We start from the raw sequence: 14,787 nt of genomic DNA, 5'->3' as shown, positions 1-14,787 counted from the left end.
TTTACCAGTTGATTTATAATTTTGGAATTCTCATCGGAGTCTGTAATACAGTTTGTTCATTATTTAACCAAAACCTGTTTAATGAGCAAAGAGAGGCAATGTAAATGTTAGGCATGTTGCAGTGGAGTACCTTTTGTTCTCCTCTGAGCTAGTGGGTATTAACTCTGTCATGGCTGTGATGCTGAGATACCCTGGTCAAGGGTATAAAGATGCACCACCGTATGCCCCCAGCAGCTAAAGATTCCTGTTTTCAAAGTATTGCTCCTCAAGAGTAACTAAATTACATACTGGAAAGCTTGCCTGCAACTAAGCATGGTATTCCCATCCTGTTGTAACATCTACATGTGCTCTTGGAGGAAGCATATAGAGAAGTGTTGCTCAGCACAAACAGCCCCATGATTGTGGTAAGAGTAACTTCACTTCTACAGGTCAGCATATCTCACTAAGGGCCTTGAACCTGAATTATATGGAAGGAGGTTTCTCTTTAAAATTCTGATAGAGATGCTTAATTTTATGTAGATTTGTAAAAAGAGTGTAATAATTTGAAAACTAACAGCATGTCTACTCTCATCCATTTTCACTGGATTTATTGGATGCCATTTTTACACTTTCATGGGCTGCATGTGTTTTAGTTATTATTGATAGCAATTGCCTGAAAAACAGAAATGAAGCATAGAGGTTCTATTGTCTTGGGTAATGCATAAGTTAATCCAAGATAAATTTAATAGCTGAATGCTTGCTATACTATGATAAGCACAATAAGCTTAAGTTTGATGGTGTGTCTCATATTTCTAGTTCTTAGAAAAAGTAGAAGTCAGTGTCCTGAATTATGACCAAATGGAAGCAGTGACTATCAAGCTTTGTCCATGCATGCAAAATTGAAATACAGCTACATCTTTGAAGGTTATTTTAAAACTGATGAATACCTGTATGTGTACAAGTTTGGATCTAGGGCCACTCTCACTACAGCTTCCATTTAACTGCTCTTTAAAGTGAGCTGAGTACTCTGAAAAATTTGTCTGGATGTTGAAATATTTGTTCATTTTGTCAGTTTTGTTATGGATTTAGGTCAACAACAGGAAACTTCTTTTTAACTTCCAGTGATATCTGAGCATTGTCTCTTTCATGAGTGGTTCCAACTTAGGATGCTCTGTAGGTCAGCAGAGAAAGATTTTATAACCACAAATAGCTGGAAATATGAATTAATTATAAGCCTGGTTTCCCATGATTTCATGAAGATTGTGTTTCTTTAAATCCTTCTCTGGGTGGTGAAGTCTTCAGACCATTCTAGTATGGTGTAGAGGTGAAAGCAGATACTTCTGTAGTCATTCTTCTCATTGCAGAATTTGTGCTTTGCTCTGACCAGGGGATGAGTCAGTAACTGGGATTTTCGTGCCTGAAGTGCTGCCTACTGGTGTGTAGGATGTCTTTAGGACAGGAATGACTGAATACAACTGCCTTGTGCAAGTCATGACTGCAGTGGGAGAAGCAGGTGTTTGTGGAAAGTGTGTGCATCGAGAGTCTATTTAAAGAAGGTTTAAACTAGGTAAACACACCTGTGAAGAGGTGCTTGTGTATATTTTAGGTCCATGAGTGCCAGACTACAAGGTTTGAGTCCTTTTATCCTCTGGTGGTTCAGAGTTAGTGCATTTAAACAGAAGCTGCGAAGTAAGCTGTTAGAAGCACTCTGATTTCATGCACATTCATGACATTTTAAATGAATGCTTGTACAGTGGGTTCAGAAGAATCTTTTCATGGCTTATTTCAGACAAGAAGCTGCTGCAAATCTCCATCTTTAGAGGGTTGGCTGGGGCATTAAGAGCTGGCTAAAGGTCAAATGACTGTAACCATAAGAGAACCTTTGCCCAGTGTACTGACTTAATATACTTGTTACTGTAGCCATCAGTTTTCTGGTACGTAGACTTGATTGCACACTCATTTTCTCATGTCTGAGCTCGGAAACTCAGTTTTTAGGGAAAACCTGGCAGTTCTAGAAAACTACAGGAATTTTATTCTGACTTTGTATTAAAGTCTGAACTTCTTCCGAGAGATCTAGTTTTAAGTAGTAGTAAAGTGGTAGTAAATATAAATGTGTGGCCTCTTCTCAATGCTATTGAAGTGCTATTGAATAGAATATGAGATGTTCATTCAAGTTAAGAAATCAGAAAAAATAATGTTTGGGTTTTTTTTATTAAAAAGTGGAGGAATTAGACTATATGAGTATGTGATATGTAAAGTGATGTGATTTTTGTTGCTTTGCAGTTAACAGCAATAGTGTATTGTATTTATTATTTCGATCTTAAGTTTCTGCTGGAAGTGCTTGGACTTAATGGCAAATAACAAATATGATGAACTGTGAGCTGTGATGTTGCTCCCACTGATTGAATTGAAGGATAGAAATGTTATCTAGATCAGCCATTTGAAAAAAAACCCTTTTTTTTTTTTTTTCTGTTGCATATTGGCTTCCTACAAGAGATCTAGAACATTCACTGATCTCAGATAATGTTTGTTCTAGCGATTAACTCAAAATAAAATAGAGGTTGTTTTTTTTTTAATAACAGGTATCCATACATGTTAACTTGGTATTTCAGAAGAACAAGCAATTCAGGCTAACATTTAGCTTTTGTTGCATTCTCTGAATTTTTTAAGAAGAATGGAAAGGGTATAAGAGAGGTTATGAAACTGATAGAATGAGGTTTCTTCCATAACTTTAACTCAACCTCACTCTAATTAATCGATGACAATACAATTTTAGTCCATCTTGAATGACCTAACATTGTGTACAGAAGTGGTAATTTATTTCTCTTCATATTTTCTGTCACCTTCTTACCATAAGGAATATAAATATTAAGGTGACAACTTAAATTTGGTGCTTTGCTTGCAGGTTGAATCCAGACTTGATTTTTGCCAATACAGTAAAAATTGTCATTTAAAAAACAAATTTCTAGTCTAAATGAATGCAGGCATCCTCTCAAGTGCAGAGGGAATGTAAACCAGTGCAGTATTTTTTCTTTGAAGCTGCAGGTAGTTCCAAATACTCTCTTCGAGTGAGATTAGTCTTTTTAACCTCACTGTAGCGTCAGATTAATCAAATCACTATGTTATGGCTGAGGTACTTGAACTGTCCCCTGGATATCTGTTTCTGTTGATGTCTTTGGCATAGATTTTCTTGGTGTTTTCTTGGAGAAGTAATAAATCAGACTTTTCCCAGGTGCTTGCTAACTTTGTGCTTTACTTTCTAAGGGATTTTCCTGGAGTGACACTGATGTGCTCTAAGAATGGTAGTTGCACCACAATTGGGATGTGAAATTCTCAAGCCCAAAACGAACATGAGAATTGTCATAATTTCACTTAAGATTTCGTTTATTTTCTGTATAAAGGAAGAAGGAGGAGGAATGTTCTTGATGAAGAATGACTTAGAGATGCACTAAGACAAGCAGCATAACCTTTTTCAAGGCTTTTCTGTTGTGTGCAGGACAGCATTTATACAGAGTGTGTGAGGAGTCAGGTATGGATGGTGTCACTCTGCTCTCTAATTGATTCTGTTGAATTGTACATTGAGCCCTTCAACACAGCTTCCTGAATGAAATTAGAACTCCTGAGAAGCAGAAGCTTACAACTGAGACATTTATAACTAATACTGAACAGACAGAAAGGGATAAACTGTGGTTGTGTAGCATCCTTAATTTGAGAACTTTTTAACTCTTGTGTTAATCTTCTATTTTGTTTCTGAGTAGTAAGAAACCTAGTGAATAAAATTGAAAGAAGTGGAGTAAATCTCAGAATATCGAGGGCAAAAAAACCCAACCAATCCGGTAAGGTGGTCTTCACACTAAGTATTTCTGGATGTCTCCTAAAGTCCCATATGCAGTTCAGCGCCACAACCTTTGTGATACCACTTAAGCATCCTTTCAATACAATTCTTTGAGTGCAGTTTAACATGAGAACTCGGTGTAATAGTCTTCCTTCTATGCATGGCTAATGACTGGCAGGTACAGGCAGGAGGTGGTGCTGTTGGAAGGAATTGTTTCCTGACCCCTAATCCTTAAGGACCCAAGGATTTAGATGGACAAGCACTCCTGGCTGTTGCTTGGAAGAGTTCCCACAGTGGGCTTGTTCTGTAACACCAGCCTTCTGTTACCACTGCAGGGCTGGGCTCTGAAGAGCTGCCACATGTGCATGGTGTGCAACTGACTCTCTCTTGTTCCACGCTTGTTGAGCAATTACTTTCCCACTTGTTGGGCACTCCATTATTTCCTTCGGTTACTGCTCGTGTGTGAAGTGGAGCCATAAAGGAAATGGCTTAATGTATGTACATTAGGGGGCAATAAATTGCAGTTTGATTTGGTGGACAGGCAGTACCAGATGCTCCATAAGGTTCCTCTTAAGTCAGCCACTGAGGTTTTATATTGAGCTTTTTTGATGGTGTCCCTGTTTTGGTCAAGAATAGTGAAAAGGAATTGTGCCCAATTAAGAGACCTTAAGGCTATTTGCTCTATAGTAAAAACCCTCTGAAAGTAGGAGTGTACATGAAATTGCTTAATTCTACTACTAGTTTATTAAGTGTATAGCTCTTCTGTCACCTTCCTTCTTTTACCTGTCTTCTCACTCAATTGTTGCCATCTAACCTGTTAAAAATATTGTCGTAAAGGTGATTTACTTCAAAGAAGCAACACCTTGTGTCAAAAAGTGCAGGTGCATATTTGTATAGCTGCATAATATGTAATAGACCTGCCAAGAAGTGTTGATTATGCACACACAAGAAGCATATTGAAGTATTCCTCATCTCAGAGTCTGTAGCTTAAGAGGGTAGCAACAGAGAGAAATCATTAAGTATACAAAGCTGTTAAACACTTGAGCGTTTTTCTTAATGATTACGTCCATTTATCCTTCAAACAGGCTGTTGTTAGCTGATCCCTAATATGGTTTATACCAAGATGTGAGTTTGAAGGAAGATGCAATTGGGCAAAATGTCCTTTTCTTCCGGAATAGTGCAGGTATCTGTGATAAAGTGCTGCTTCTCTCAATAATTAGTGTTGAAGAAAAAGGCCAGCAAGAAAAGAGGTAGAATGGCAGGGATTAAAAGGTAAGTGTAAAAGTAGCACACTAATGGAGAACATTGTTATTAAAATCACAAGTTGATGGTTTAGAGAATGTTAATAGTAAGGGATGTATATTTGGTGGCTTGCCTATTTGAGGTAAACTTGCAAGAGCTTTTTAAGGTAACTGTATCTAACCTGTTAGCTGTCTAAGTGTTGTAGAATAGACTGTAGAATATTGCTGAATGGTTATTTTTTGTTTGTGCTTGGTTTTTGGTGGGTTTTTTTGGTTTGTTTTTTGGGTTTTGGTTTTTTTTGCAATCAGAAAAAAAGAATAATGTTCCAATGTGTTATGGACCTCCTCATTGTAAGTTAAAAAAAAAAGTTGGATGAATAGTTGAGATTACCTCAGTTAGTCAGAGCATGGTGCTGATAATACCAAGGTCGTGGATTCAATCCCCACATGGGCCATTCACTCACAAGTTGGACTTGATGATCCTTGTGGGTCCCTTCCAAGTCATCTGTTACCTTGCTTTTTATAATTTTCTTTAGAAAATTATACAAGACAGCATATATGTCCAGGAAAGAGATATAAAACAGACACATACAGTCCTATGAAAACCCTGGTTGTCTTTTAGATGACCTGATTTTAACTTGCTTTTCAGCGCTGTAAAAAGCTACAAAAAAGAGACAAAATTTCATGTATAAATTTTGCAATACAGTGGCTTAAAGGTAGGGTCTGAAGTTTTGTGATATGATGGATTCTGAGGTGAGAGATGGAAGTGTTATGGATGAGTTTGTGCTGTTGGTATCAACAGATACTTTCTGGGGAAGAACTTCATGAGTGAATGGAAATCTATGGTTTTGTTAAGAATGAGGAAGGCTAAATCATTAATTAAATATATTTACATGTTTTAGGGGTGGTGAATCAGTACATGTCATCACAAAATTATAGGAGATAAAAAACCCCATCTTGAGAAGGAACATTTATCAAGTGGTCATTGTAGAAAATTGATAGATCTGCACTGGTATTGTATGATGTACTATATCCGTGTGACTTGGACATATTATTGGAAGTGTTAAAATAACTTGCTCTTGCTTTGAACTCCTAATTATGTTTGGATATTTCTTCTTTAATTTAGGGGCATGGATAGACATAGAATCCTCATGTTTTGAACTTTCTGAAATTAATGTGTCTGTGCTGTTTGCATGGTGCATTTGTCAGTTCAAGCTACTGTTGTATTTAACATGTTGTGAAATAAAGAGCATGTGTATAGTTTTGTGACAGTTGAGGAATAGATGAGACATTCTGACAAAAACATCCCACTGTGAGTAAAAATGAAAAAGTAAAATATGTTAGTGAGAATTTGCGCATATGCACCATAGAACTAAAGTTTGGGATGATACTGGGTTTAGCTATCCTGTTAAAATTAACAGGTTGGTAAACAGCTTATTCTAATGTATTTTGCACTGTAATTGCAGTTACACAATTACTGCATTGTAATTGGGCGTACTTCATTAGTGCTTTTTAGCTGAGTATGTTAAATTCTTCAGTGGTGGTGGTTCTTTGATTATTTGAGCCTCTTTCTATACCCCAATACAAACACTTAAGAAGTTCTGTTTTCCAGTTCTGTCCTTGTAGCAGTAAGCTGAAACTTACTCCTAGACATATTGAAGCAGTAAGTTATAAACAGAGCAGTCTTTCAGAAAGTGTAAGCTGGTGCAGGAGTCTTGAGTGCTTGCATGACTCTAAATAATTCTCAAAGCATGTGCTGCTTAAATGAGATGAGATACTTCAAAGCAGGGCTCTTCTCGTTTGATCATGTTTAGCTTGGTTCTGGGAGGAATTTTTTTGTTCAGATGGGTCTTTGTGCCCTGTTACTTTTCATGAAATTATAATTCTTGATACAGTGACAAAGTCTGCAAAGTGGCTGTTGAATTAGATTCCACTTACAGCTTGATTAACTGCCTAAATAATTCAAGGGTCAAGTTGTAAATATGAGGAATTGTTGAAATAAATAAAGATGTGGTTGTTACCTTGACCATGGCATACTGAAAGAGAATGGTCCATTAGGTCTGGCTATAGCCTATGGGAGGAGCTTTGTTGTAGAAATAAAACGAATAGTAGTGGTAAAATATGGTAAAATATTGCTTATGTAAGCATCTTTAGTAACAGCATTTAGCAACCTGGATGTTCTTCAGAGTGGGATTAGACAGTTTATAGTAGTTCTGTAATAATGAAGATGACTGTCATGATAGCATCCAGGAGCCATCATTAGCTGGTCTTCACTTCAGTCTGAGATTTTAGAGTTTGTCATTCAGAAAGACCACGTTTTGCTTTACATACTCAGCTCTTGCTGAAAAAACAAAAAGTTTTGACTGTCTGAAGTACAAATATATTCAGTCAGATTTAAAATCTAACAAACACTGTCAGATTTTACTTCTGTCCTTCCCTCTGTTAAATACATTCTGCCTCAGGATGAGATTAACACTTCAGAGGTGATCAGGCTGGTACACAGGGAGTAGGAGAACACAATCCTGGGAATATTTACTTTGGTGGCATTGTAGGTGATGAACACAAAGGTATAGGAAATATTTGCCATTCTGTTAAAATATGGTCAACAGAAAGATACTTTTTCAGTTGAAACAGAAGTACTAATTTAGATTTAGCAAAGAGATAAGTTCTAAACAACAAAATTTTCTGAAAGCATGTAACTTTTTTGTGTGATACAGGAGTCTGAGTACTTTCATCATGAAGGCTTCTGTTCATTAAGAATATACGGGAAGAAATATCCATGTTTTGCAAATAAAAAAACTAATGCTTTCTTGGGGAAAAGGCTTTGTGGGGAGTGTTGAAAACATAGGAGAGGAAGAAATAAAAGTATTCAGACATTGTAGAAAGCAATGGGACAACTCTAACAGTAGCTGAGTGGTAGTTAAAGAGTTGGAAAAATGAAATAAATTTTGGAGAAAATAACTTGCTGAAGAAATGTGTTATTAAATAATGAGGAGGAGGAAGACCATCGTAGGCATCCTGGAATACTTAATGGTTGTTTGGTAACTGACTGTTGACTATTTAAGCATTGTGTTACAGACAACATCAGTTCAAATTTTGCTAACAGTTTCTCCCTTCACTTTTATTAACAATCCATTAAAAATCTGAAAGGGAAGTTCATTCTTTAAATTGTAGGGTTTTTTTCTTGTAGTTTTTTAATGCTATAGAGTTTCACAGCCTGTACTGGTCCTTGTTCACATGCACAAGGCCCATGTGCTGCAGCGGAAGGTCACATACTCCCTTTCACTCTGCAGGAACAGCAGGTGATGGTACCAGCTGTTCACATCCTTGTATTAGATGCCTGAATTTGAGCAGCTGTATGAGGCTGCTAATAAACTCTAACATGTAATACAGTTCATATCTGGCCCACATTTCACTTTATCCTACTCAGTCCTGGCCAGTATTTTTTTTAACGTCTTTCAATTTGACCTGCAAGGTGCTCCTTTTCTTCCTTTTGCTTATCTCCACTCCTCTTGTACGATGTGTTAGTCAGATACTTGAAAAATGTTCCAGTGTTGCAGATTTGAAAAAGAAAGGGTACCAGAAAACATGCAAACTGTACAGGGTTTAAGGACGCAGGAACAACCTCTCTAGCAAAAACATTTTAAAATTTTAAAGTTTTAATGCTGTAATGAAAATAATCTAGACTGTTCTAAAGCATGCACTTGTCCTTAAACTGTACTACTTTTGGTTACAAACCTAGATGTGTGTGGTTTTTTGTTTGAGAAGAATGGATCAAAAATGCTTTTGTTCTGAAGAATCTGCCTGCATCCAGCTAATTGAAGAGGTCTTGTTGTGCGAATCTGCTATTAAAAGAAGGCTACAGGGGTTTTTAATTCCATCTTCAGTAATAAAATTGACCTAGTAATGAGTTTTGATATAGCCACAGTTGGTTTCACCTTGTGCTTTCTGTTTAAAAAAGCTTGTTCGTGACCTGTTAGGACCCTCTGTTAAGTCAGTTAAGTAAAGGGTGGAAAGGTTGAAACTGCCTGTCTCCACTTTCCAGAAAAGGGGTGGAGGGAGCCAAAGGAAGGATATTTACCATGTTAAACCCTTTTAGCTCCTTTTTCACTTCTTTCTCATGCATCAATGATTTTGCCTTCCACTGCTCTTTCTGGAAGAGTGATAGTACCTAAAACTGAGAAATACTTTGGTTCCACTGACTGGTTACCAATGTGATAACACTCTCTTTTTACAAATGAGATTCTGAGATGTGTCTTTGTTGTTTTGTGGCAATTTTTTAAGTGGAGTTTTTGGTGGATTTTTTTCCCTTGGTTTTGTTGTGGGGTGGTGTTAGTGGTTTTGGGGGTTTTTTGTGGTTTTGTTTTTTGTTTTTTTTTTTTTTTGTGGTTCGGTTTTTGTGGAGGGGGGTTGGATTTTTATTTAGGTTTTGTTTGGGGTTTTTTTGGTTGATTGAATTTTTTGGGGTGGGGTGGTGTGTTTTTCTCTCATAGCTGTAATTGCAAAAAATGCACTTTGGAATTGAAGTAATATTGACGTAGGAGTTGTGAAGAGCATCTTTTAGCAATATGGAGGTGGAGGTGGGAAGAGAGTTTATTTGTTCCATTGCTCAAAGGATCTCAGGGAGAAATTCAGCAAGTTAATTATCAGAAGTTGGGTGTGAAGTGTTTTATAAAATTATGAAAATAAGAGAACCTAGCTGTGTACTTAGGGTTGGAAGAGATAGCATGAGATTAGAAGTATATGGCAGAATATAGGAAGAATATAATTGTTAATATTGTGAAGTGGTTTACCCCAGATCATTCATTAGACCCTGTTCTTATTGCTCCACAACTCAATTAATTTTGGCTGGTCAGCATTCTTAAATTGAACTATCCACAATCTAGAGCTGATGTGTGTTGCTTTCTTCCAGCAAAGATGGCACAGTTGTTTGTTTTGGGCTTTTTTCTGGATGAGGAATTGGCTCTCCCATGGCAGATTAGGGTAGTAAGCACCTTGTTAAGCACTGAGAATTTTTAAGAGAGTCTTACGTTTTCTTGCTAGACACCCAGTATTAATTGGTTAAAAAAGCCAGTTATTTTTAACTTCATGTTTCACATTTAAATTTTTTTTTAAACTGTTCAGGTGTCTCTGTCAACCATAAAGAAAACAGTTGAAGTAAATAGCTGTATCAAATGAAGTACCTCTTGTCCCTGCTTCCAAAATAAACTGGGAATAATGCTTTACACATTTTGTCTCCTTTAACTCTGCAGGCAAGCAAGAGAGGAAGCATGGATTAACATCTAGTGATTTCTAGGAGCTCAGATTCCTCTGTGCTTGGTCTGACTGACAGGGACATGTGGCTCAAGTGCATCTGGAAATATATCACTAGCAAAACTTGGTTGGGTAAATATAGCAGAAATGGGTTGTCAGGGTGGGAGACAGATTGTTCTGGGAAAGGAAGTGCTGTCTGTCTGTTGTCTGAAGAACAATTTCATGTATTTCTGAGACATACCTATTTCTTTCAGCATAACTGGAGTAACAGCAGGTTCTGACATACTTACTGTGTTCTGCTGTCATATGTTCTTATGTTGGAAGTGCTACCAGGAATGGCAAAATAGGTAGGAACAGCTACAGAGGACTGATAACAATATTTTCTATGGTTTAAATAGTAGTGGCATGCATTTTGTTCTAGTTTAAGCCCTCTTTGAAAGGAGGCAGGGACATAAAATGTGAAAAGCAACCCCCAGAGTTTCAGGACATGGTTATACTGAAGAAACCTGACTTTTGTTTAGGTGTGAAGTTGTTTCTAGCCCACGTAGTTCCAGAAAGCAACCAACCAACCAAACAAAAAACACCAACCCCCTCCTAGAAAATGGACTGAGAGCCTATATTCTGAAATTCCTGTCTTTATTGGCAGGTGATATGTAGGTAATGAGCAGGGATGGAGAAAGCCAATGACAAAGCTTTCCTCCAGCAAAAGCTGATTGTCAAAGCCATAAAGCTTATTGAAATATCGTGATACTAATTAAAGTCTCAATACGACCTATGCTGTTTGGGGAGAAAATTGAACCAGCTATGTTAGAGGTATATGTACATATACAGAAGTATATGTAGGCATACCAATATAAGACTGTATTTTACACAGAAAGGCATAATCATGGGCAATGACAATTCAAATCGTAACAGATGCAGGCAGTATCAAATGTAACAGTAAATTACAGATTTTATTAAGTTTATCAAGGGAAGTTGCAGATGACTACAGATTTGCAGTCTGTACCATTTACGGCATGTTCCTAGTGCAGTAGGCTATTTTTTTTCATCAGCTTGCTCAAGAACTTACTGAGGATAGAATCCTTGACAATTTTGTGTGCAGTAGCTGCCTGTGGGTAGTTACTGGTTCTATTGCCTTTGCTGAGAGGTTACACTCTGCTTCCCACCATAGTGAGCTCAGTCTGGTGCCCTGTGATGTGGCTGTGTCTGGGGTGGGGTGAGCAGCCAACAGGTGCACAGCATACCACGCAAATGTGGGGGCAGAGAATTTGTGTCCAAGGGCATTGGGGGTAAATAACTGTAGTTGTAGAAAGTGTTACATGAATGCTAGCATTTTCACTGAACAATAAGTCTGTTCTAAAAACTATCTCACAAACTTCCATATAATAAGCTTCAGTTTTTATCCTCAGAAGTCTGAAGAGATTAACCGATGTTGAATTTTCTTTGGTGTTTAGGAAAAAATGAGTAGTTTGCTGGAGGATGCAACTGATTCAGACGAGAGGTTGTTCAAAAACTTTCTGTAGTTCCAAGCAGTAGAATAAGAGATGGGACTCTGTGTTTTTTTAATTAAAACCTGCTTGATTAAATTAACTATTTTCTCAGTGTACAACATTCTTAAAAAAACATTTGTAAGCCCTCAGGATTACTTCATGATTTCTTCTGATTGCAGCAGGTCCAAATACTGTGTTTCATTATATAGGCAGGTATAAAAGCATTCCATTTCGAATTCAAAGTGTCAGCTCAAGACTTGCTACCCTTTACTAGTTGTGTTACGAAAGAAAAATTAAACTCCCTTCCCACCTTCACCTCCCTATGCCTGGCTTGCCTTTTGCAATGTAAACTTCAGCAACAGGAACAGTTCATTTAAAAAAAACCAAATAATCAGTGTTTAATTTATAGTTGCACTGTTGCCTGCATGCATGCTTCTTCTTCCAGGTGTTCCAGTTTCCAGCAATTGAGATTTGAAGTCTACCCTGTAGAAGTCTCTGTTTCTCTTCAATGCTATTCTTCAATGCCCTTTTGATCTAGTTCTTCATTCAATTTTATTTTTCCTTTGCCAGTCTCACCCAGGAATAAAAGTGGAAGGGCTAAACTTCATGTTTCAGGTGAAATTTCACATCAAAAGGCACCTGTGTTCTGTGATCATCAGGTACCAATACACTGTTGTTTGTTTTACTGCATCAGCTGTCAATATATATATGACAACAATATGACTTTTTGATCAGATATCTAGCAGCAGAAATTAAATCAAGCATAACTTATGTTCAGAATATATTATCTGTTGTTACATCATGTTTTAAAATGCTGGAATTCTGCTCTGAACCAAAGGCAAGAAGTTGAAATTTTCTACAGTGCATTAAAAGTGTATTAAAAGAATCAGACTGTGGTATTAAAAAGAATTGCAGTTACATAAATTTGAAAGAAATCTAGAAGGACCAAAGCACAAGGTGATTATTTGTAAAGGGCTTTGAAATTTTAAAGTATTATGTGCAAGAAATATGGAGTAGTACTGGGAGGTATATGAGAGAAAGTTTTGGACCTGCTGCCTTGAGGAAAGTGACTAGAATACTTAAAACTCTTCCACTGGAGTTTTTTCTGCAGGGATTTCTTCTGGGTTCACTGTTCCATGATAAGAATGGCTTTGCTCTGGATGTGTCTGCATGATGATTTATTCAGGATGGCTGTAGAATTACTTTTAACTGATCTAGCTGTGTTGCTAGGTCTTGTCACGTAAATAGGAAGCATTTAATCTCTCTAAGTATAACTATTCTGCATTCTACAGTTCAGTTGCAACTGTCTAGGTAATACTAAAGCATATGATATTTAAGCCTTTTTTATGATAGTAAATGCTGAGTTGCCAACCTGTTCTCATAATCTCAGCTGTTTGATTGTATGGAGAAGATAGTTGTTTCATTTGAAGCCTTTAAACTATTTTTTAACTACTAATTCTGGGACAAGAATGCACATCATTAGGTGATGAAAGGAGTAAACAGGAACATGCAGGTATGTAGAATCTAAGTAGGAGTGTAGTAACTTTGTTCTTGACCTCCTCAAGAACACTTTTTTGGTGGTAAGTGTGTGGGAGGGGAGTTGATAATTTCTTTCATGTGATACCTTAGTGTCTGGTATGTTCTGAGCTGAAATTTCACTTCAAGAAAATCACCTGAATTATTAGCTTAATTTAGTCTTTCAGTCTGAGCCTGCAACTTTTAGCTGCACAGAACCTTATTAGCTACAAGAGGCTGCTGTAAAACACTTACGCTGCAACCTTACTTTTTGTTTTAAGAGAAGAATAATGCTTAGAAATAGAAAAAGTAGTGAAAACAAGGCAGAACTGGAGACCAGCATGCAGACCTTTCACATGTACCTTATGCATGCATAGCTGAAGTTTGATACGTGAAGAAATTGCCCAAGTTTCTTGTAGGGCACAAACAGCACTTAGGGCCCATGTAAATGCCACAGAGGCTGCTTTGCAAAAAGAGCATGCTTTTCCAAATTTTTTTAGCTTTGTCTTCCATGACTCCTGTTCCCTTTTTTTCGTTTGCTGTTACTTTCTGTTCATGCCTTTTTTTTTTTCAGTCTGTTTCAATGTAAGCCCTTTCTGTGTTAAACTTATAACTAATGTAACTTTTCAATAGGAAAACCTCTGTATTTGTCTGACACAGTTCTTCTCACTTCCCATTCTTTATGTTCCTTTGCACAGTCAGCATTGAGTTTTTGTTGGGCTTAATATAAAGATACTTAGAAAGGCAGGTGCTTCTGGATTTGAATTTATGAGACTTCCAGACCTGAGTGTCATACGTGCTTTTTGTTCCTCCCCTGTCTTCTGTAATGCTCTGTAGTCTGTAATAGGTTGAGTTGTAACATTCATTAAACCATTCCTCACATTCCCTGCTTTGAAAGCTTATCGGGACTGCTTTGATTTAGTTATCTGGAACAAAAAAAGCCATTTGTGAAGGTTGGAATGGAGCTCTGGAGCAATAATATATCAGAGATCAGATTCAGGTCCCAGTTGTATTATTCCTAGGGATTTATTTGCCTGTGTACACACAGGCAGAGTGGTGTGTATGGAAGACTTGCAGGAATGCAAATTGGACATATTTTGTTGGGACCTGTAGGGGATTTTCACTGGTTCATAATTTTTCAAAGGTTTGTTATACATCAGGCAGCCACTGCCTTCTCTTTAAACCTTTAAATCCCCACTCTTTTTCCTGTTCTAAAGGTCAGATTTTTTTTGACAACTGTGTGCAGGAACAAGATTTGTTAAATCCCTTCATTTTTATTCATACAAATACCAGTGTTTAGTGAGCAAGAGTTACCCCAGAATTCAGAAGCACATAAAGCTCAGTGCAAGCCTTCTGAACCTAAATTCAATTCAGAGATGCATCTCTTGAAACTGAACCTGTCATCTGAATATTAACCCTTGGCATTGCACAGGGAATGTATGGTAAAAATTTTTTCTCTTTATGTCACTCAGTG

At 37.2% G+C, this 14,787-nt stretch overlaps 1 protein-coding gene across 7 annotated transcripts in view; it reads left to right on the top strand.

The window, feature by feature from the left end:
* GBF1 (golgi brefeldin A resistant guanine nucleotide exchange factor 1) overlaps positions 1 to 14,787 on the top strand; it is a 104,953-nt gene that overhangs the window by 9,039 nt on the left and 81,127 nt on the right. The gene's annotated exons all lie outside the window — the stretch shown is intronic.

Source organism: Lichenostomus cassidix, chromosome 6, assembly GCF_008360975.1.
Source record: "Lichenostomus cassidix isolate B80296 chromosome 6, HeHo_3.0, whole genome shotgun sequence".
Classification (NCBI taxonomy): Eukaryota; Metazoa; Chordata; class Aves; order Passeriformes; family Meliphagidae; genus Lichenostomus; species Lichenostomus cassidix.
The sequence above is the reverse complement of the archived record's forward strand: the minus strand, read 5'-3'. Positions and strand labels throughout refer to the sequence as shown.